This window comes from Ovis aries, chromosome 7 (assembly GCF_016772045.2).
Source record: "Ovis aries strain OAR_USU_Benz2616 breed Rambouillet chromosome 7, ARS-UI_Ramb_v3.0, whole genome shotgun sequence".
In the NCBI taxonomy this organism is placed as follows: Eukaryota; Metazoa; Chordata; class Mammalia; order Artiodactyla; family Bovidae; genus Ovis; species Ovis aries.
In genome coordinates, this window is record NC_056060.1 from 6,360,510 (window position 1) to 6,382,317 (window position 21,808).

Below are 21,808 nucleotides of genomic sequence, written 5' to 3' on the forward strand. Positions count from 1 at the left end.
TGGATGAAGCCCAAAGGCATTATGCTCAGTGACGTAAGCCAGACACAGAAGAACAAATGTTTGAGTCCACTCATACAAGGTCCCAGAGCAGTCGGCTCCATAGACACAGAAAGCAGGATTGTAGGTGGCGGGAGGGGACAGGGACTGAGTGTCTCCTGGGGACCGTCTCAGTTTTGCAAGATAGAAGTAGCGACTGAGCAACAAGCATGCACACAGCATGCACCGCGGCAGCATTTAGACAGCTGAGACATGGAAGCAACCAAATGTACATGGACAGGTAGATGAATGAAGAAGTCATATACGCATAGAATGGAATATGATTCAGCCATGAAAAAATAGTAATGCCATTCACAGGGGTAATCTAGAACAATCAAAGATTAATCTAGGATAATCATTGTGAGTGAAGTACTTCAGAAGGAGAAACTGATATCAATGAGCTATTTTATAAAAGCAAAATACACACAGTCTTAGGAAACGCACATGGTTACAGAAGGGGAGTTGTGGGTGGAAGGGATAAATTAGGAGGTTGGGATTAATTTATACTCACAAATGCACGTAGAATATAGAATCAAATGGACCTACTTTAGAAAGGGTGGTGTACTACACACTCTATAATAATATGTATGTGAAAAAACAAAGATGAATCACTATGTGTATGGGGATCACTGATGAAGAATCTTCACACCTACAAACACAGCACTGTGAGTCAGCTAGCCTCCAAAAGAAGTAAACATTAAGTTTTTTAAACAACAACAAGGATTAATGAGACCCAGGTTTCTGGCATGTGCCAGAAGAACCCTACGGCTCTGGTTATTCTAGAACAGGAATGCTGCTGCTGCTGCTGCTGCTAAGTCACTTCAGTCGTGTCCGACTCTGTGCGACCCCATGGACCACAGCCCACCAGGCTCCCCCGTCCCTGGGATTCTCCAGGCAAGAACACTGGAGTGGGTTGCCATTTCCTTCTCCAGTGCATGAAAGTGAAAAGTGAAAGGGAAGTCGCTCAGTCGTATCCGACACTCAGTGACCCTATGGACTGCAGCCTTCCAGGCTCCTCCATCCATGAGATTTTCCAGGCAAGAGTACTGGAGTAGGGTGCTAGGGCACGAGAAATCCTGTCTCCTCGTAAACACTTATGGTGCTGATGAGATGTAAATGCTAAGAATCCCTGTGGAGAGGAGTACGGAACTGCCTTTGATAATCTTTGGTAAGACAAACCTTGATTCCAGCCCAGGTCTCAGGAGGACTTAGAGCAAGCCCTGCTCAGCGCTCCCTCCTCATCAGCACCAACAAGGGCAGGAGGGGCCTGGACAGCAGCTCCGCCCGAGCCAGGCAGACAGCCTCACTGAGGGACACCTGGCTCCACCTCGGCAGGCAGTTAACGAGGCTTCCCGCACAGGGCAAAAGGCTCCTTAACTCCAAATTCGTTTTGCACAGAGAAGAGGAAAAAATCAGACATAAACTATAAACTAAATCAAGTGTCTTTATTTTTTAACTTAAATATAAAAAGTGAAGGATAGTGCTCGCTTCGGCAGCACGTATAGTAAAATTGGAAGCATGCAGAAAAGATTAGCAGGGCTTGCTCTAAGTGACCCTCAGCAAGGGTGACATGCAAATTTGTGACGCGTTCCATGTTTAAAAATTTTTAAAGTGAGAGATAAAAGCAGTAAAAATGACACTTTAAGTGAATAAACTACAAACTAAACAAACCATGTATTCTGACTTATATATAAAAAAGAGGAGGAGGATGGAAGCAACACAAATTACTGTTAAATGAGCAGCCGTTGGCTATGTGGGTACCACCCAAGTTCTCCAGTAAATTCCACCGCTCGACTTGGCTGCAGACACCGTCCAGGAACCAGAGCTGCTCTTTCCATCACACCAGGAGGAGCCTTCTTTGTCCCCAGGGCATGTACAGAACCCAAGCCCATGCCTTTAGGCACCTCTTCTGCCAAGCTCCAAGCAGAAGGCTCATCCTGAGTTGTGTTCTTCATCTTCTCCTGCAGGTTAATGGTGGGAAAATGAGGCAAAGGAAGCGCCTAGAACTTGAGCGCCTCCCCTTTCTGCAGCTGTTTTATTTTCTTCTCTTTCTGTAAGTGACTTTTTTGAATCGAAAGAGAAAGGGCGTATTTCCACGGTTCTCCTCACCAGTATTTTGGGCTGTCATGCGGCAGTTGTTGAGCTCTTATCCCTACTGGCTGCTCCTCATCCTCATCTTCTTGGGTGGGTTGGGGGTTCTCTTCCGAACAAAGGCAGGTGACCTGGGGCCAGTGATTGGAATTTCTTTCTTACGGAGAACACCCACAACACCCAACAAGATGTGATAAGGTCAAGGCTTAGCATAAATTTAAAGTGTGTATCCTCCAATACCCTCTTTGCTTTTTGCTTTTCGCTGCTTGTTTCTCCGTTTCAAAATCAAAGCCAAAATCAAAAGCAGGGCAGGTGGCTTCTCTGGCTAGTTTCTTAGGGAAAATGCACCCCCTGTAAAGAACTCCAGAATCCAGTTTCCACACTTTAAATTTGTGGAGCCCTGCGTCTACAGGATTACCTTTCTTGGATTTTGCATTGGTTTCCAACACCACCACCTCGTGCATTTTTATTCTCTTCTCAGTACTTTTTAGGATCTTCTGTATATGGAAAAAAGAACCTGAAAAAGAAAAGGTATGCATTTATACATGACTGAATTAAGTTCCTGTGTACCTTATACAAACACAACATTGGAAATCAACTGTATTCCAGGATAAGATCAAAACGAAATTGCACAGAAAGAAAAAGAAAAAAGAAAGGTGCATGAAGAAGTGCTGCCACCTGGTGGCCGCTTTCTATAACAACAAAGCGGAAAGCTGTGCTGATGGGCACTTAATATCCAGAAGGCTGGTGGGGCTGTGAGTTAAACAACTCCTGCCTTCAAGGACTGTTCTAGGAGTGTTCATCAAAACACAGGGCAGACATTCAAAAGTCAATTAATAGATGTTTCACTCATACCCTTAAAAAACACACACAGGATATGCTGTCAACCTTGCTAAATATTAGAGAAATCCAAATCAAAACTACAATGAGGTATCAACTCACACTGGTCGGAATGGCCATTGTCAAACACTCTACACAGAACCAAGGCTGGAGAGGGTGGAGAAACGAGAACCCTCCTCCATCTATGCTGGAATGACAATTCGGAACAGCCACCATGGAGACAGTGTGTGTGCTTGCTAAATCACTTCAGTCGTGTCCGACTCTTTCGACCCCGTGGACTGTAGCCTGCCAGGCTCCTCTGTCCATGGGATTGCACAGAGCTTTGTAACACAGGGCAGGTAATCTGAATATCAAAAGATTCAGTTCAGTTCAGTTCAGTCGCTCAGTCGTGTCCAACTCTTTGTGACCCCATGAATCGCAGCACGCCAGGCCTCCCTGTCCATCACCATCTCCCGGAGTTCACTCAGACTCACGTCCATCGAGTCCGTGATGCCATCCAGCCATCTCATGCTCAGTCGTCCCCTTCTCCTCCTGCCCCTAATCCCTCCCAGCATCAGAGTCTTTTCCAATGAGTCAACTTTTCGCATGAGGTGGCCAAAGTACTGGAGCTTCAGCTTTAGCATCATTCCTTCCAAAGAAATCCCAGGACTGATCTCCTTCAGAATGGACTGGTTGGATCTCCTTGCAGTCCAAGGGACTCTCAAGAGTCTTCTCCAACACCACAGTTCAAAATTATTGTTAAAGAAAACCAGGTATCCTGAGTGAAGGAATTCAGTGCTTTTCTGGGGGAGGGCAGAATACGAGCATACAAGGACCAGTTTCCTATCCTAAAAAATCCCCTGGCGATGGCTGGTAATAATTTTCCCTGAGACGGCGTGGACACACCTCCTAAATGACTTTCACAAATTTCCTTCCTAAACCGTAGCACGCTCGTCGACCTGTGTACCAAGCAATCGCTGCTGCCTGCCTATTCCAGGCCCCTGTGGGTCCGTGCCCCTTCTAGTCCCTCCCAGGGGTGTGATCAGGCCCCCTCTTCCACCCTGCCGGGTGGGTTCCTCCCCACCTGAGCGCTCAGTTCCCTTGCTGCCGTTCACTACCTGCCAAAGAGAAGAAACCGGGCGTTGAAAGGCTGAATTCTTCCAGAGGGCGAGGCGCCTTCCCCCCGCTAGGAGATCCAAGCCACAAAGCCTCGGGGTGGCCTCAAATGAGACCTGTCTCCTCAAAGCGAGGAGTTTCCCGGCCAATGCACCAAATGTTGTAGCCACGCGTTCCAGGAAACAAACTCACTCAGAAGGACAATGTAGATAGTGGAGCACAGTTTATTACACCGGCGGGCCCAAGGCAGAGTCTCCTCTTAGCCAAGGACCCCAACCAGCATTTGTGAAAATCTTTTATACCCCATGTGTCTGAACCCACCACTCCAAATTCCTTGAGACTTACATAAACCAAGGAAAATACAATCCCAATAACCCCATCATTCACCTGCTATGTGCTCATGTGCTCAAACAGTCAAACAATTGGCCAATAATCAATAAACCCGAGGTTACACTCCGATAGATACAGAAAAATTTATGGCCTGTCTGGAGGAAGGGGTGATACTGTGTGATTTCTCTTAGGCGACGAGTAACCTAGATCTTCAAGGTTCCCCTGTCTGGAGGGGGTCTTACCCTCCTATTGTTTTCATAGGCACTAAACACAGAGTTCAGCGTCCACTGGAAAGGTGGCCGAGTATGATCAGCACGGACAGGCCTAAGATGGAGTCCAGGCCCTATGAATTCCTTCTTCACACTCACTATTAAATCAATGCAAATCAAATCTACGCTGAGGAATCCCCTCCCACCGCTCAAGATGGCCATCATCAGAAAGATTTCCGAAGAACAAATGCTGCCGAGGATGTAGGGACACAGGGTCCTCCTGCACTCTGAGCCAGCATGCACAAGGGTGCAGCCACCAGGGAAAACAGCATGGAGGTTCCTGAGAAAAGGAGACAGAGGAGCCACGGGGTCCTGCAGCCCCACTTCTGGGCCCCTATCTGGAGAGCGTCACAACTTGAAATGATGCACGCACCCCTGTTTTCAGGGAAGCACTGTTTACAACAGCCAAGACATAGGTCCACCAAAACGTCCAGAAAGGAACATGGGTGGTCCAGCTGTACACTGGATTACTCCTTGGGCTCTGTGAGTGGAATCAGAACGGGAGAAGGCGGGCCTCTGGCCAGCACCTGGTTGGAAGAAGGGAGACCGGCCCTGAGGGTGGGGTTCCCTGAAGTCTGCAGACCCCAGTACCCTGATGGGCTTCATCCCCAGGGGGGACGTGGGCAGGGCCTGAGCCCCTGTGATGCCACCACAGCGGCACTGTGCTCAGAGGTCTCCCGAGAGTGTCTCAGACTCTGACCCCGTGTTTCACAAAGGAACGAGAGAATGAAGCTCTGCTCCTGAGCGCCAGTCCTTCCGGCTCTGAGTTGCTTCCAGCAGGACCACCATCATCTGCATGGGGCTGGCTGTGACCCACCTGACCCCTCCGGGCCTTTCCTCTTCCTTCCAGGGAGGATTCCAGTGACATTTCCAGCCTGGACCCCTCCCCAGGCCTTCACTGACCTTTTTTTTTTTTTTTTTTTTTTTAGTTCTACCAGTTTATTGATACCACCCATCCCCCTCCACCCTCTGCGCGCATGCTCAGTCATGTAACCCCATGGACTGCAGCCCGCCAGGCTCCTCTGTCCATGGACTTTTCCAGGCAAGAATACCGGAGTGGGTTGCCATTTCTTTCTCCATTCATTGACCCTTTTTAAAAATCCACTGTCTGTTATGTTCTGGTTGCCACCAGAGTCCCATGTGACATCAAAGCCTGGAGGAATTTGAAGGCAAGATTCAGCTAGCTCCAACCTCTCCTGGGGTTCCCAGCTCAAGCCTCTTACCTGAGAGTGCAGCCTCCTAGCCGCTCAGCACACTCAACAGGCAGTGGATCTGGGAGGGATTAGTATGGACAGAGTGTCTCTCTGATGCTTTAAGGGGGGAAAGCAGTGAGACTCAAGCCGTTAAGTGTTTGTTCAGGCACATTCCACTCTATTTCACAGCGGTAGGAAGCATACTTTCCCCTAAGGCTCTGGCTGCCGCAGGAAACAGATTTTTTTTCCCTAGATTTTAAAGTCATTCAGTCATGTCTGACTCTTTGCGACCCCATGGAATATACAGTCCATGGAACTCTGTAGGCCAGAATACTAGAGTGGGTAGCCTTTCCCTTCTTCAGGGGATCTTCCCAACTCAGGGATCAAACCCAGGTCTCCCGCATTGCAGGTGGATTCTTTACCAGCTGAGCCACAAAGGAAGCCCAAGAATACTGGAGTAGGTAGCCTATCCCTTTTCCAGAGGATCTTCCTGACCCAGGAATCGAACCAGAGTCTCCTGCATTGCAGGCAGATTCTTTGCCAACTGAGCTACCAGGGAAAGGAGGCGGGCATGGAAAAGTGCTGCCACCTTGTGGACATTCTCTGTAACTACAATGTGACCACCTGAGCTCACTGCTGCTGCTGCTGCTGCTGCTGCTAAGTTGCTCCAGACGTGTCCGACTCTGTGTGACCCCATAGATGGCAGCCCACCAGGCTCTGCCGTCCCTGGGATTCTCCAGGCAAGAACACTGGAGTGGGTTGCCACTTCCTTCTCCAATGCATGAAAGTGAAAAGTGAAAGTGAAGTCGCTCAGTTGTGCTCACTGCCACCTCTTAATTCATAAGTCCTGCGGTTTTCTTAAGGACAACTTCTCAGGTAATGTCCTGGGATGGAAATTGCAGAAAAATATTCCAAATATTCCTGACTTTCAGGAAGCCAATTGCCAAAGGTAAATGTTCCTCAAATCTTTGCCACAGGACAAGATGCTCAGTTCAGCTCAGCTCAGTCGCTCAGTCGTGTCCAACTCTTTGCCACCCCATGGACTGCGGCACGCCAGGCTTCCCTGTCCATCACCAACTCCAGGAGTTTACTCAAACTCATGTCCATTGAGTCGGTGATGCCATCCAACCATCTCATCCTCTGTCGTCCCCTTCTCCTCTTGCCCTCAATGTTTCCCAGCATCAGGGTCTTTTCCAGTGAGTCGACTCTTCACATCAGGTGGCCAGAAGTTTCAGCTTCAGCATCAGTCCTTCCAATGAATATTCAGGACTGATTTTCTTTAAGATTGACTAGTTGGATGTCCTTGCAGTCCAGGGGACTCTCAAGAGTCTTCTCCAAGACCAAAGTTCAAAAGCATCAATTATTCGGTGCTCAGCTTTCCTTATAGTCAAACTCTCACATCCGTACATTACTACTGGAAAAACCATAGCTTTGAGTAGATGGACCTTTGTTGGCAAAGTAATGTCTCTGTTTTTTAATATGCTGTCTAGGTTGGCCATAACTTTCCTTCCAAGGAGTAAGCGTCTTTTAATTTCATGGCTGCAGTCACCATCTGCAGTGATTTTGGAGCCCCCCAAAATAAAGTCTGACACTATTTCCACTGTTTCCCCATCTATTTCCCATGAAGTGATGAGACCAGATGCCATGATCTTAGTTTTCTGAATGTTGAGCTTTAAGCCAAATTTTTCACTCTCTTTTTTCACTTTGATCAAGAGGCTCTTTAGTTCTTCTTCACTTTCCACCATAAGAGTGGTATCATCTACATATCTGAGGTTACTTATATTCCTCCTGGCAATCTTGATTCCAGCTTGTGCTTCATCCAGCCTGGCATTTCTCATGATGTCCTCTGCATACAAGTTAAATAAGCAGGGTGACAATATACAGCCTTGGCATACTCCTTTCCTAATTTGGAACCCGTCTGTTGTTCCATGTCCAGTTCTAACTGTTGCTTCCTGACCTGCATACAGATTTCTCAGGAGGCAGGTCAGGTGGTCTGGTATTCCCATCTCTTTCAGAATTTTCCACAATTTGCTGTTATCCACACAGTCAAAGGCTTTGGCATAGTCAATAAAGCAAAAGTAGATGTTTTACTGGAACTCTCTTGCTTTTTCGATGATCTAGCAGATGTTGGCAATTTGATCTCTGGTTCTTCTGCCTTTTCTAAATCCAGCTTGAACATCTGGAAGTTCGCGGTCCATGTACTGTTGAAGCCTGGCTTGGAGAATTTTGAGCATTACTTTCAGCATCCCTAATTACTGTAGGGATGTCAACAAAATGACAGTGAGATATCAAAACCCACCAGTCACAACGGACATCCTCACAAGCCTGCAAATAGTACAGGGGGGAGGGGGCCTGGAGACAAAAGAAGCCCCCTTATCTGTGGCAGCAGCCAGTGTAATGGGCAGTCTCCAAATGACTGGGAAAAAACTATGAAGGGGAACAAAGCCTACAATTTGCATTCCCACACGGGGGCCTATATCCGCCCAAGAAAACCATCGATGAAAGGCACGTGCACTCCAAGGACCACTACTGCAGCACTGCACCCAGCAGCCAAGACGCACAGCCAGCAAACTCTCCTCTGAGAGCGGAAGCTCAAGCCAGACGCGGCACCCTATACAGAGGACTGTTCCTCACTCACAGGAAGCTGGCGCTGAAATTAGGGAGTTAGGACCCTGGTAACCGCAGGGATGCTCCTTGGAGGATCACACACTAAGGTCAGTCAGGCAGGCAGATGAAGACTGTAGTACGGGAGGTACCTTCCAGGCAAAGCAAAAATGAAATAGAAGGCAACAAGTTTACAATCCAAAAAGAGATTCTGAGAATTCAAAGTCAAACAAAGGATTCCAGAAAAAAAAAAAAAAAGTGAAGGGCCTAGAATGAATTAGGGTTTGCAGACTAACATAAACATAGAAAGCTGAATCTGTGATAGACAACCCACAAGGATTACCCTCTTCCTTTCTTCCTTCCTTCCACATATACGAAAATCTGTACCGCTACCTATACGCAGAAATCTGTATCTCTGAGAGATCATCTACAACAATCCCTTTGTTCCTTTCTCTGCTGTATACACAGAAAAGTGTACCTGAGATAAATAATTCACAAGGACCTGATGCTCAGCACTCTGTTCAACCTTCTATGGCAAAAATTCCAAGAAAAGGATATCCCAGGGATAAATAACACCTGAATTGGGTGGCCGTACACTGAGGCCAACTTTGCGGATCCGCTATGCTCCAGCATAACGTCAGCATAACGTCAGCATACTGTTACGGACAGAAAAGTGGCCCCTACCCTGTTATCTCCGACCTCTCTGACTTGGGCTGCTATCCCATTCCTGGAGTCTGGGCAGCCTTGCATCCCGTGGCTGCCCCAGGGTGGTGTCAACATGCTGGGCTAGGTGCCCTTAGTTGAGCTCCCTCTTAAACCTGTACGTCCTCTCTGGGACCAGTGTGCCTGACGCACCCGAAGGATGGTGCCCTGACCCTCTGGCCTCAAGGACCTTTGAGGGAAAGCCACCTGTCCTGAGTTCCCAGCTCAAGCCTCCCTCGTGCCAGTGCACCCTTCTCGGCACCTGAGCACCCTCAGTTGCATGCTATGGCCCGGGTTGAAATGTGCCTGCAAACAAGGCGTGAAACTTTAGGGGAGGAAATAGTGAGACAAAGCCCAGGCACACTCCACTCTGTTTCACAGCCAGAAGCTGACTTTCCCCAAGGCTCTGGTTGCCGCAGTAACCAAAGCTGCGCGTGAAGAACTGCTGCCGACTTGTGGACGTTTCCTGTAACTACAACTACACCACCACAGCTTACTTCAGCTCAGTCGACTCTGCGACCCCATGGACTGCAGCATACCGAGACATCCCCGCCTGGGTGGCAGCTACCGGGGCACAGTGGGCCGTGGGCCTTTGGGACACACCAGAGAGTAACCCTGGCCAGAGCTCCTCAGCTGTTCCCATAGCCACTCGCCTGTTCACAGAGCGTTTGAGGAGAAACAAATGAGAAAACCTGTGAGGAAGCCTTAGAGGAGGCAGTGAGTACCAGATGTCTGTGCATTACCAAAGTAAGCAGAATAAACCAAAACCTAGCCAGCCGGAAAGTCACGTTAACATGACTTTCCAGTCCCATCAAACCAGTGACCTTCCTCCCAAGTGCCTTATAAACGTGAGTTTCCCTTCACAGGGAGAACAGCCCTAATTGGAGTCAAGGCCCCAAGATGGAAGTCAAAGCTCCCCAGATTGGACAAGGTCACAAAATGTCCCAGTGGGACCCTGATGTCAAGCTGTTCTGGGGAAAAGGTTATTTGAACGTTTAAATAATAAAGGAAAGAAGTATCTATCACAGAGTCAATCAACTGGGCTCCTGTAAGGGAAATTAGAATTGGATGTCTCACGTTCAAGGGAGCCTGTGGGCCTGCTCATTATCAGAGTGTTCCTCACATTTGTACGGCGCTTCTGACTGCCAGATTGCTTAATTATAAGCAGTTGCTCTTCTGATCTTAACAAATCTAATATGCACCTCACAGATCTTCCCTTCTGGATAAGTGAAATATTTCCCATGTTTATAAGCTTCATAACACCAAAATACAAAAGACGCAGGCAAAGTCCAGCAAAAACAGCACAGATTCATTACAGCATCAGTGTGTACAGATGAACCGACTTTCTCATCAGGTAAATAAGTTGCCCTACAAAACAAACGAACTAATTCCGACTAGGCTACCTACCCCCGCAAGAACTAGCTCCCCAATGATCTGGTTCCAAGTGAGCCAATTCCCAAATCAGGTAAACAAATTCACCCTGCAAAACAAACGAGCTAATTCCAACTAGGGTGGGCTTGCCCCAAGAGAACCAGTTCCCACATGAGCCGGTTCAGGGTAGAGTCCAGTATCACCTTGCCTCTCCAACAGGGTACCCCAAACAAATTTGAATAAGGAAACAGAACAGGTTCCATCTTAAAAGCAGGACTCCATCTTGGGCTGGACTGTGGACTTTGAGCTATATGCCCAGTATCTATGGAAACGCCTCACCAACTGGAAAACCAGGCCCCCAGAAGGAAGAGCCCCAGGACTCTCTGTTACCTAAAAGAATACCCTAATTATCTGTGTAACCGAATAGAATCATAAATTCTATTATGCTTATTGGGGTTCAACCGCAAGCCTATCGATAATTGTCCACTGTTAACTAGCTAGGCTTAAGGCTTATGAATCACCGGTTAACTTTGACTGTAGCTTTCCTTTTCCTTTGTTCAGACTAGTTTCAGAAAATTTTGGGGAGGTGGGTTTGGGCACGTATGCTTAGAGTATGTAAGGTTTTCACAAAAACTGGTTGGGATCCTTGGCTAAGAGAAGACTCTGCCTTGGGCCCTCCGGTGTAATAAATGCACTCCACTATCTGTATTGTCCTTCTGAGTGAGTTTGTTTCCCGGAACACATGGCTACAACAAATTGACTTGTCCCACAAAGGAAAAGCATAAATTGATAACAGAAAATGTTCCCAGTGTGCACACTGCAGTGACTTGCCCTCCAAAACTGAGCCCATGAGCTCCTAACACAAAAGGGCACACAAAACAAGCAAACCAGCTGAATCTGCTATTGGATTGGGTAGACGTACCCTACAAATGACAGTTACTCCTTGGAAGAAAAGTTATGACCAACCTAGATAGCATATTGAAAAGCAGAGACATTACTTTACCAACAAAGGTTCGTCTAGTCAAGGCTATAGTTTTTCCAGTGGTCATGTATGGATGTGAGAGTTGGACTATAAAGAAAGATGAGTGCTGAAGAATTGATGCTTTTGAACTGTGGTGTTGGAGAAGACTCTTGAGAGTCCCTTGGACTGCAAGGAGATCCAACCAGTCCATTCTGAAGGAGATTAGTCCTGGGTTTCCTTTGGAAGAAATGATGCTGAAACTGAAACTCCAGTACTTTGACCACCTCATGTGAAGAGTTGACTCGTTGGAAAAGACTCTGATGCTGGGAGGGATTGGGGGCAGGAGGAGAAGGGGACAACAGAGGATGAGATGGCTGGATGGCATCACGGACTCGATGGACGTGAGTTTGAGTGAACTCCGGGAGATGGTGATAGACAGGGAGGCCTGGCGTGCTGCGATTCATGGGGTCACAGAGTCAGACACGACTAAGCAACTGAAGTGAACTGAACTGAACCCTACAAATGAAATCGAGTCCATCAACTCTTGGAAGTTTGTCAGTTCCTTGTTTCAACTGCCAAGCACTGGGGGGCAGCCAGTGCCACTACAGTGAACCTTTAAGAAAATACCCTCAGGACAAACGGTCCCAGTATTCCCAGATCAGGGCCACTAGCCACCAGCAGCAAGGCACCTGCCTGGCTAAGACAAAATATTACTGAGTCCAAGCTTGCTCACCACACAGCAGGTCAATGAATCTGAGAGATGAGGGGATGAGGCAAGGAAGAGACTTTATTCAAAGCCAGCTGACCAAGATGATGGCAGGCTAGTGTCTCAAAATAACCATCTTGTCAAGGCCTGGTTGCCAGGTTCTTTTACGGATCAGAGACGCACTGGGGAGGAGGTTGGGGTGGGAGAGGTGAGGAAACAAAGTGAAGCTATTCAGTCCTTGCAAATGTCCCCTAGAATGGGGCAAGCCTCAGGCAGTTGCACTCCCTTACAGCCTTCACAGTTGGGCACCTCAGGCTATCCATCTCCCACAGGCAGGCCATTATGTACTTTTGACTGGAAAAAGTCAGTTTTCATTCCAATCCCTAAGAAAGGCAATGCCAAAGAATGCTCAAATTACCGCAAAATTACACTCATCTCACACGCTAGTAAAGTAATGCTCAAAATTCTCCAAGCCAGGCTTCAGTAATACATGAACTGTGAACTTCCAGATGTTCAAGCTGGTTTTAGAAAAGGCAGAGGAACCAGAGATCAAATTGCCAACATCCACTGGATCATCGAAAAAGCAAGAGAGTTCCAGAAAAACTCTATTTCTACTTTATTGACTATGTGGATCACAATAAACTGTGGAAAATTCTGAAAGAGATGGGAATACCAGACCACCTGACCTGCCGCTTGAGAAATCTGTATGCAGGTCAGGAAGCAACAGTTAGAACTGGATATGGAACAACAGACTGGTTGCAAATTGGGAGTAGTACATCAAGGCTGTATATTGTCACCCTGCTTATTTAACTCATATGTAGAGTACATCATGAGAAACACTGGGCTGGATGAAGCACGAGCTGGAATCAAGATTGCCAGGAGAAATATCAATAACCTCAGATATGCAGATGACACTACCCTTATGGCAGAAAGTGAAGAAGAATCAAACAGCTTCTTGATGAAAGTGAAAGAGGAGAGTGAAAAAGCTGGCTTAACACTCAACATTCAGAAAACAAAGATTATGGCATCCGGTCCCATCACTTCATGGTAAATAGATGGAGAACCAGTAGAAATAGTGGCAAACATTTTATTTTGGGGGGCACTAAAATCACTGCAGATGGTGATTGCAGCCATGAAATTAAAAGACACTTACTCCTTGGAAGAAAAGTTATGACCAACCTAGATAACATATTAAAAAGCAGAGACATTATTTTGCCAACAAAGGTCCATCTAGTCGAGGCTATGGTTTTTCCAGTGGTCATGTATGGATGTGAGTGTTGGACAATAAAGAAAGCTGAGCACCGAAGAATAGATTCTTTTGAACTGTGGTGTTGGAGAAGACTCTTGAGAGTCCCTTGGACAGCAATGAGATCCAAGCAGTCCATCCTAAAGGAGATCAGTCCTGGGTGTTCATTGGTAGGACTGATGTTGAAGCTGAAACTCCAATACTTTGGCCACCTGATGCGAAGAGCTGACTCTTTGGAAAAGACCCTGATGCTGGGAAAGATTGAGGGCAGGAGGAGAAGGGAACAATGGAGGATGAGATGGTTGGATGGCATCACCAACTCAACAGACATGAGTTTGGGTGGACTCCGGGAGTTGGTTATGGACAGGGGGACCTGGCATGCTGCAGTCCATGGGATCACAAAGAGTGGGACACAACTGAGCGACTGAACTGAACTGATAATAACAAAAAAGAGTTAAAGTCTCAGAAGCAGGTTCAGTGTAAATTTAAAGTTAACCCTTCTCCATTACACTCTGTCCAGGTTGGTGATAGTCCTTTGAATTATGTCTTTTTCTTAATGTATAATTCTCTGGTTGCAGGTCAGGAGGCATCTGATCTTATCCAAAGATAGATTAGTGAGATAAGTTTTAGGAACAAACTTAGAGTATCCCTTGACAGCTCAAGTAAATTTTTTAACAATATAACACAAGAGTGAAGAGCTAACTGGGAAGTGAGCTTTGGGAAACACAAACCTTAATTCACAAAACTGGAAATTAATATTCAGTGATTAAAAAATTTTTTTCTTCATTGTGGGGGCATTAATCTTGCAGCCTGAGAAGGCTTTATTCCACGGAATGAAAATGAGGTTCGTCGGGGAGCCAGGAAAAGCCAAGTGTCCCTGACTGATTTCAACAAGTTATTCACTTAGCCAAAATAACTGTTAAGGGAAGAACAATGACGGAAACCGCCCACAATGATGGAAACCGCCAGACACCATCTAACCACATAACCACCTGCATGAATTGTTTTATGACAGGAGGTCCTGGTAAGGAACACGGAACTAATAAGTCACCACCAACCAGAAGAGCTCAGGAATGGTCAAAAGGTGACACCACATGTCCTACCACCTCCCAGAATCCTCCTCGCTGACATCTAGCTTGGCTGAGCAATGACTGCACAGCCAAGAAGGACTCTGAGTCAGAATGTTTGGCCAAAGACAAGGCGGAAACTAATCCTATCACCATAAAACCTGAGACTGCAAGCCACCTGGCAGAGCAGTCCTCCTGGGTTCCCTTACCCTGCTGCTCTCCACCCAAGCACCCTTTGCCAATAAAGTCTCTTGCTTTGTCAGAACATTGTCTCCTGAGACAATTCACTTCCGAATGTTAGACAGGAGCCTCATTTGGGCCCTGGAAAGGGTCAAGTCGCCTTCCTGCAACAAAACCATGGAAGCTTTCAAAGGCAGTACATCTTAGTATAACTTGTACTATGGACGAAATTCTTTTCTTGGATTCCACTTTCCACAAAACTTCTTTTTACTTTCTGTATCTTTTCCCATTCAGAAACAGTCACCTGTAAGCCAAACTTACAACTCCTGTCCTTACCATCCCCCCGCCCCCCCCCCTTTTTTGTTTTTTTGGCTTTAAATCCAAGGCAAGGAGGGCTGTGTATTTCAAGGACATGATAAGAGTTAACTTCAAGGGTTTTTTTGTTGTTGTTGTTGTTGTTTTTAAGGCAAGTTTTTAACAGGCTACCTGGTCTGCAAAAATAAGTGATTTTGTAATTTCAAAAGAAATTTTGTCTTAGCCAATTTTCTCCAGAGTCTAAAGAATATTGTGGCCACACTGTCTTTTCTCTTTCAGTGTTCTTAATATTGATATTACCTTTCAGAAGTAGAGATACTTCATATATAATATGTACACAGACATAAAGAGGCAGACTAGAGTTCTCATTGTTTTTGCTCAGTCGCTGGTCATGTCCAGCTCTTTGTGACCCCATGAACTGCAGCAAGCCAGGCTTCCCTGTTCTTCACCATCTCCTGGAGCTTGCTCAAACTCATGTCCATTAGGTTGGTGATGCCATCCAACCATCTTATCCTCTGTCATCCCCTTCTCCTCCCGACTTCAATCTTTCCCAGCATCAGGGTCTTCTCTAATGAGTCAGCTCTTCTTTGCCAAAGAATGCTCAAACTGCCACACAATTGCACTCATCTCACACACTAGTAAAGTAGTGCTCAAAATTCTCCAAGCCAGGCTTCAAACAATACGTGAACCATGAAATTTCAGATGTTCAAGCTGGTTTTAGAAAAGGCAGAGGAACCAGAGATCAAATTGCCAACATCCGTTGGATCATGGAAAAAGCAAGAGAGTTCCAAAAAAACATCTATTTCTGCCTTATTGACTATGCCAAATCCTTTGACTGTGTGGATCACAATAAACTGTGGAAAATTCTGAAAGAGATGGGAATACCAGACCACCCAACCTGCCTCTTGAGAAATCTGTATACAGGTCAGGAAGTGACTGTTAGAACTGGACATGGAACAACAGACTGGTTCCAGATAGGAAAAGGAGTACATCAAGACTATATATTGTCACCCTGCTTATTTAACTTATATGCAGAGTACATCATGAGAAACGCTCAGCTCGATGAAGCACAAGCTGGAATTAAGATTGATGGGAGAAATATCAATAACCTCAGATATGCAGATGACACCACCCTATGGCAGAAAGTGAAGGAGAACTAAAGAGCCTTTTGATGAAAGTGAAAGAGGAGAGTGAAGACGTTGGCTTAAAGTTCAACATTCAGAAAACAGAGATCATGGCATCTGGTCCCATCACTTCACGGCAAATAGATGGAGAAACAGTGGAAACAGTGGCAGACATTATTTTTGGGGTGGCTCCAAAATCACTGCAGATGGTGACTGCAGCAATGAAATAAAAAGACCCCTACTCCTTGGAAGAAAAGTTATGACCGACCTAGATAGTATATTAAAAAGCAGAGACAATACTTTGCCAATGAAGTTCCATCTAATCAAGGCTATGGTTTTTCCAGTAGTCATGTATGAATGTGAAATTTGTACTATAAAGAAAGCTGAGCACTGAAGAATTTGATGCTTTTGAACTGTGGAGTTGGAGAAGACTCTTGAGAGTCCCTTGGACTGCAAGGAGATGCAACCAGTCCATCCTAAAGGAAATCAGTTCTGAATGTTCATTGGAAGGACTCATGTTGAAGCTGAAACTCCAATACTTTGGCCACCTCTGATTTGCAGGGCTGACTCATTGGAAAAGACCCTGATGCTGGGAAAGATTGAAGGCAGGAGGAGAAGGGGACCACAGAGGATGTGATGGTTGGATGGCATCACCAACTCAATGGACATCAGTTTGAGTAAACTCCAGAAGTTGGTGATGGGACAGGGAGGCCTGGCGTGCTGCAGTCCATGGGGTCGCAAAGAGTCAGACATGACTGAGCAACTGAACTGAACAAAACTGTGCTCTGGGAAAAACCCAGGAGAACTGGCCTTCAGATAATCAGATGTTTTTGGGTAAAGATTTTATGAGCCCAAATTCTTGCATCTTCTCATACCTAGAGAAACACTAATGTCATGAACCAGTGTCTGATCCTGGTTCTCCTGGTAGCCCCTGAGCAGCTTTTCTACTTCTTTTAATCATGTACTTTTAACTTCCTTATTAAGTTTGTTTCTTCTAGAATACAACTAATCTCCAAGTGGTAGTACGACAAGAATATTCTCTGACCAACACCAGATGATGCTGAAACAAGTCACCTTATCATTCCATGGACTCTCATCTCCCTCCGTAAATGCACCCTGACAGAGAGCAGGCAAAGAGAACCCAGAGCCCCACAATACCCCTGTATAGCCTGAGAAGTCAGAGTGATCATCACCCCTTTTGCTTTGATACTGGGTTCCCAAATGCCTGAGAAAGAAAATGGAAAGATAGTTAGACATGAGCAGGGTATCAAAAGGGGCCAAAGAGTTGGCTCTAAAAATAAAGAGGGAAGATTGCGGTGACCCAAGCAGGTCAAACCAAGGAGGGTCTTGGAATGCAGGAACAGAAAAACCTGACTCTTATTCTCTCCTCCATATTACAACTATTAACAGATTTCAGGTCCTCCTGAGCAGTACAACCTGTCTCCCCTCCTACCCCTTACAGGGAGAAGGTATTAGCCTTACTATTCCCCACATACGTGCCTCATCCAATCAGCAAATGACTGCAAGACCCCTGTCCCATTCTTTGTACCCTGGGTATAAAAGTGTACTAAGGAGCCCTGTTCAACATCTGTTCTCCCTTGAGCTAGCATCTCCTATCATGCCAGATTCTAACAGCGTCTCCCATTCTAATAAACTTTATTTCCCTCTCATGTCTGGAAATTCTTTTCCAACCCATGCCTGGACCATGACACATCTTCTGTATTATTGGATTTGGTTTGCTAATATTTTGTTGAGGATTTTTGCATGTATGCTTGTCAAAGGTGTTGGCCTGTAATTTTCTTATTTTGTGGTGTCTTTGTCTGGTTTTGGTGTCAGGATGATGGTGGCTTTGTGAGATGAATTTGGGAGTATACCCTCCTAACTGCCTTAGAAGAGTTTCAGAAGGATAGATAGAAGTCCTTTGTATGCCTGGTAGAATTCCCCTATGAACTAGACTGGGTTAGACTTTTCTTTGCTGAGAGTTTTGTTTTGCTTTGTTTTGTTTTAATTACAGATTGAGATACTCTTCTGGTGGTCAGGTCAAATGGTCTAATTATGCTTGACTTGTAGTCTGTGTAAGTTTCTAGAAATTTTTTCATTTTCTAAGTTGCCCAATTTGTTGGCGTAGTCAAAGAAAAGGTTGTGGGGTGTTTTGTTTTGTTTTTTTTTTTTCAGATTTTCATGGTATCTGTTATGTATCCTTTCATTTCTCATTTTATCTGGGTCCTTTCTCTTTTTTGTAAATCTGGCTAAAAATGGATAATTTTAACATTTAAAATAGTGCATGGTCTCTTTGATCTCTTCTTTTCTCTCGGATTTTCATTTCGTTTGTTCATGTTGTGCTATGTTTTTTCTTTTGCTAATGCTTTTATTTGGTAGGTTAAGTTGTTTGAGTATTTTTTTATTTTATTTCTTGAAGGTCTATATTGCTATGAACTTCCCGCTTAAAACTAATTTGGCAGAGTCTAGTAAATTATATAGAGTTGTGTTTTCATTTTCATTTGTCTGAGGTATTTCAGTTCCTTTTTGATTTCACTGTTGACACATCGATTCTCTCCAGAAGTATGTTTATCCTCTACATGTTTGTGCTTTTTCCGTTTGTTTCTTCCATTAATGTAACAGGCAGGAAAATGCTTAATATAAGTTTTATCCCCTTATATTTATTGAGGTTTACTTCTTGACCTAGTAAATCTATCCTGGAAAATATTCCATGTGCACTTCAAAGAAACTGAAATTCTGCTTTGTAGATGGTATGACCTAAGGGTATCAAGTAAGTCCAACTGATGTATTGTATCATTTAAGACTATGATTGACTTATTTGTTTTTACTATCTTATCTGTCTTTCTTTTTAATGTCACTGGGCTGAATGCAGAGTTCCAGAGAATAGCAAGAAGAGATAAGAAAGCCTTCTTCAGCGATCAATGCAAAGAAATAGAGGGAAGGAACAGAATGGGAAAGACTAGAGATCTCTTCAAGAAGATTAGAGATACCAGGGAACATTTCATGTAAAGATGGGCTCGATAAAGGACAGAAATGGTCTGGACCTAACAGAGGCAGAAATTAAGACGAGGTGGCAAGAATACACGGAAGAACTGTACAAAAAAGTTCTTCACGACCCAGATAATCATGATGGTGTGATCACTCATCTAGAGCCAGACATCCTGGAATGTGAAGTCAAGTGGGCCTTAGAAAGCATCACTATGAACAAAGCTAGTGGAGGTCATGGAATTCCAGTTGAGCTCTTTCAAATCCTGAAAGATGATGCTGTGAAAGTGCTGCACTCAATATGCCAGCAAATTTGGAAAACTCAGCAGTGGCCACAGGACTGGAAAAGGTCAGTTTTCATTCCAATCCCTAAGAAAGGCAATGCCAAAGAATGCTCAAACTACCGCACAATTGCACTCATCTCACATGCTAGTAAAGTAATGCTCAAAATTCTCCAAGCCAGGCTTCAGCAATACGTGAACCGTGAACTTCCTGATGTTCAAGCTGGTTTTAGAAAAGGCAGAGGAACCAGAGATCAAATTGCCAACACCCACTGGATCATGGAAAAAGCAAGAGAGTTCCAGAAAAACATCTATTTCTGCTTTACTGACTATGCCAAAGCCTTTGACTGTGTGGATCACAGTAAACTGTGGAAAATTCTGAGAGAGATGGGCATACCAGACCACCTGACCTGCCTCCTGAGATATCTGTATGCAGGTCAGGAAGCAGTAGTTAGAACTGGACATGGAACAACAGACTGGTTCCAAATAGGAAAAGGAGTACGTCAAGGCTGTCTATTGTCACCCTGCTCATTTAACTTATATGCAGAGTACATCATGAGAAACACTGGACTGGAAGAAACACAAGCTGGAATCAAGATTGCCGGGAGAAATATCAATAACCTCAGATATGCAGATGACACCACCCTTATGGCAGAAAGTGAAGAGGAGCTAAAAAGCCTCTTGATGAAAGTGAAAGAGGAGAGCGAAAAAGTTGGCCTAAAGCTCATCATTCAGAAAACAAAGATCATGGTATCCAGTCCCATCACTTCATGGGAAATAGATGGGAAACAGTGGAAACAGTGTCAGACTTTATTTTGGGGGGCTCCAAAATCACTGCAGATGGTGACTGCAGCCATGAAATTAAAAGACGCTTACTCCTTGGAAGAAAAGTTATGACCAACCTCGATAGTATATTCAAAAGCAGACAAACAACTAATCTCAAAAATATACAAGCAACTTATGCAGCTCAACTCCAGAAAAATAAACGACCCAATCAAAAAATGGGCCAAAGAACTAAATAGACATTTCTCCAAAGAAGACATACGGATGGCTAACAAACACATGAAAAGATGCTCAACATCACTCATTATTAGAGAAATGCAAATCAAAACCACAATGAGGTACCACTTCACACCAGTCAGAATGGCTGCGATCCAAAAATCTGCAAGCAATAAATGCTGGAGAGGGTGTGGAGAAAAGGGAACCCTCCTACACTGTTGGTGGGAATGCAAACTAGTACAGCCACTATGGAGAACAGTGTGGAGATTCCTTAAAAAATTGCAAATAGAACTACCTTATGACCCAGCAATCCCACTTCCGGGCATACACACCGAGGAAACCAGAATTGAAAGAGACACATGTACCCCAATGTTCATCGCTGCACTGTTTATAATAGCCAGGACATGGAAACAACCTAGATGTCCATCAGCAGATGAATGGATAAGAAAGCCGTGGTACATATACACAATGGAGTATTACTCAGCCGTTAAAAAGAATTCATTTGAATCAGTTCTGATGAGATGGATGAAACTGGAGCCAATTATACAGAGTGAAGTAAGCCAGAAAGAAAAACAGCAATACAGTATACTAACACATATATATGGAATTTAGGAAGATGGCAATGACGACCCTGTATGCAAGACAGGAGAAAAGACACAGATGTGTATAACGGACTTTTGGACTCAGAGGGAGAGGGAGAGGGTGGGATGATTTGGGAGAATGGGAATTCTAACATGTATACTATCATGTAAGAATTGAATCGCCAGTCCATGTCTGACGTAGGGTGCAGCATGCTTGGGGCTGGTGCATGGGGATGACCCAGAGAGATGTTGTGGGGAGGGAGGTGGGAGGGGGGGGTCATGTTTGGGAACGCATGTAAGAATTAAAGATTTTAAAATTAAAAAAAAAAAAAAAAGCAGAGACATTACTTTGCCGACTAAGGTCCATCTAGTCAAGGCTATGGTTTTTCCAGTAGTCATGTATGGATGTGAGAGTTGGACTGTGAAGAAGGCTGAGCACCAAAGAACTGATGCTTTTGAACTGCGATGTTGGAGAAGACTCTTGAGAGTCCCTTGGACTGCAAGGAGATCCAACCAGTCCATTCTGAAGGAGATCAGCCTTGGGATTTCTTTGGAAGGAATGATGCTAAAGCTGAAGCTCCAGTACTTTGACCACCTCATGCGAAGAGTTGACTCATTGGAAAAGACTCTGATGCTGGGAGGGATTAGGGGCAGGAGGAGAAGGGGACGACAGAGGATGAGATGGCTGGATGACATCACTGACTCAATGGACGTGAGTCTGAGTGAACTCTGGGTGTTGGTGATGGACAGGGAGGCCTGGCATGCTGTTATTCATGGGGTCACTGTCCATGAAGAGTCAGAAACGACTGAGCGACTGAACTGTTATCAATCT

The 21,808-nt window shown here is 45.2% G+C and overlaps 1 pseudogene; it reads left to right on the forward strand.

Annotated features, from left to right (window-relative positions):
* Nucleotides 1-1,516: 1,516 nt before the first annotated feature.
* On the forward strand, nucleotides 1,517-1,636 carry LOC114115920 (U6 spliceosomal RNA; annotated as a pseudogene).
* Nucleotides 1,637-21,808: the final 20,172 nt, after the last annotated feature.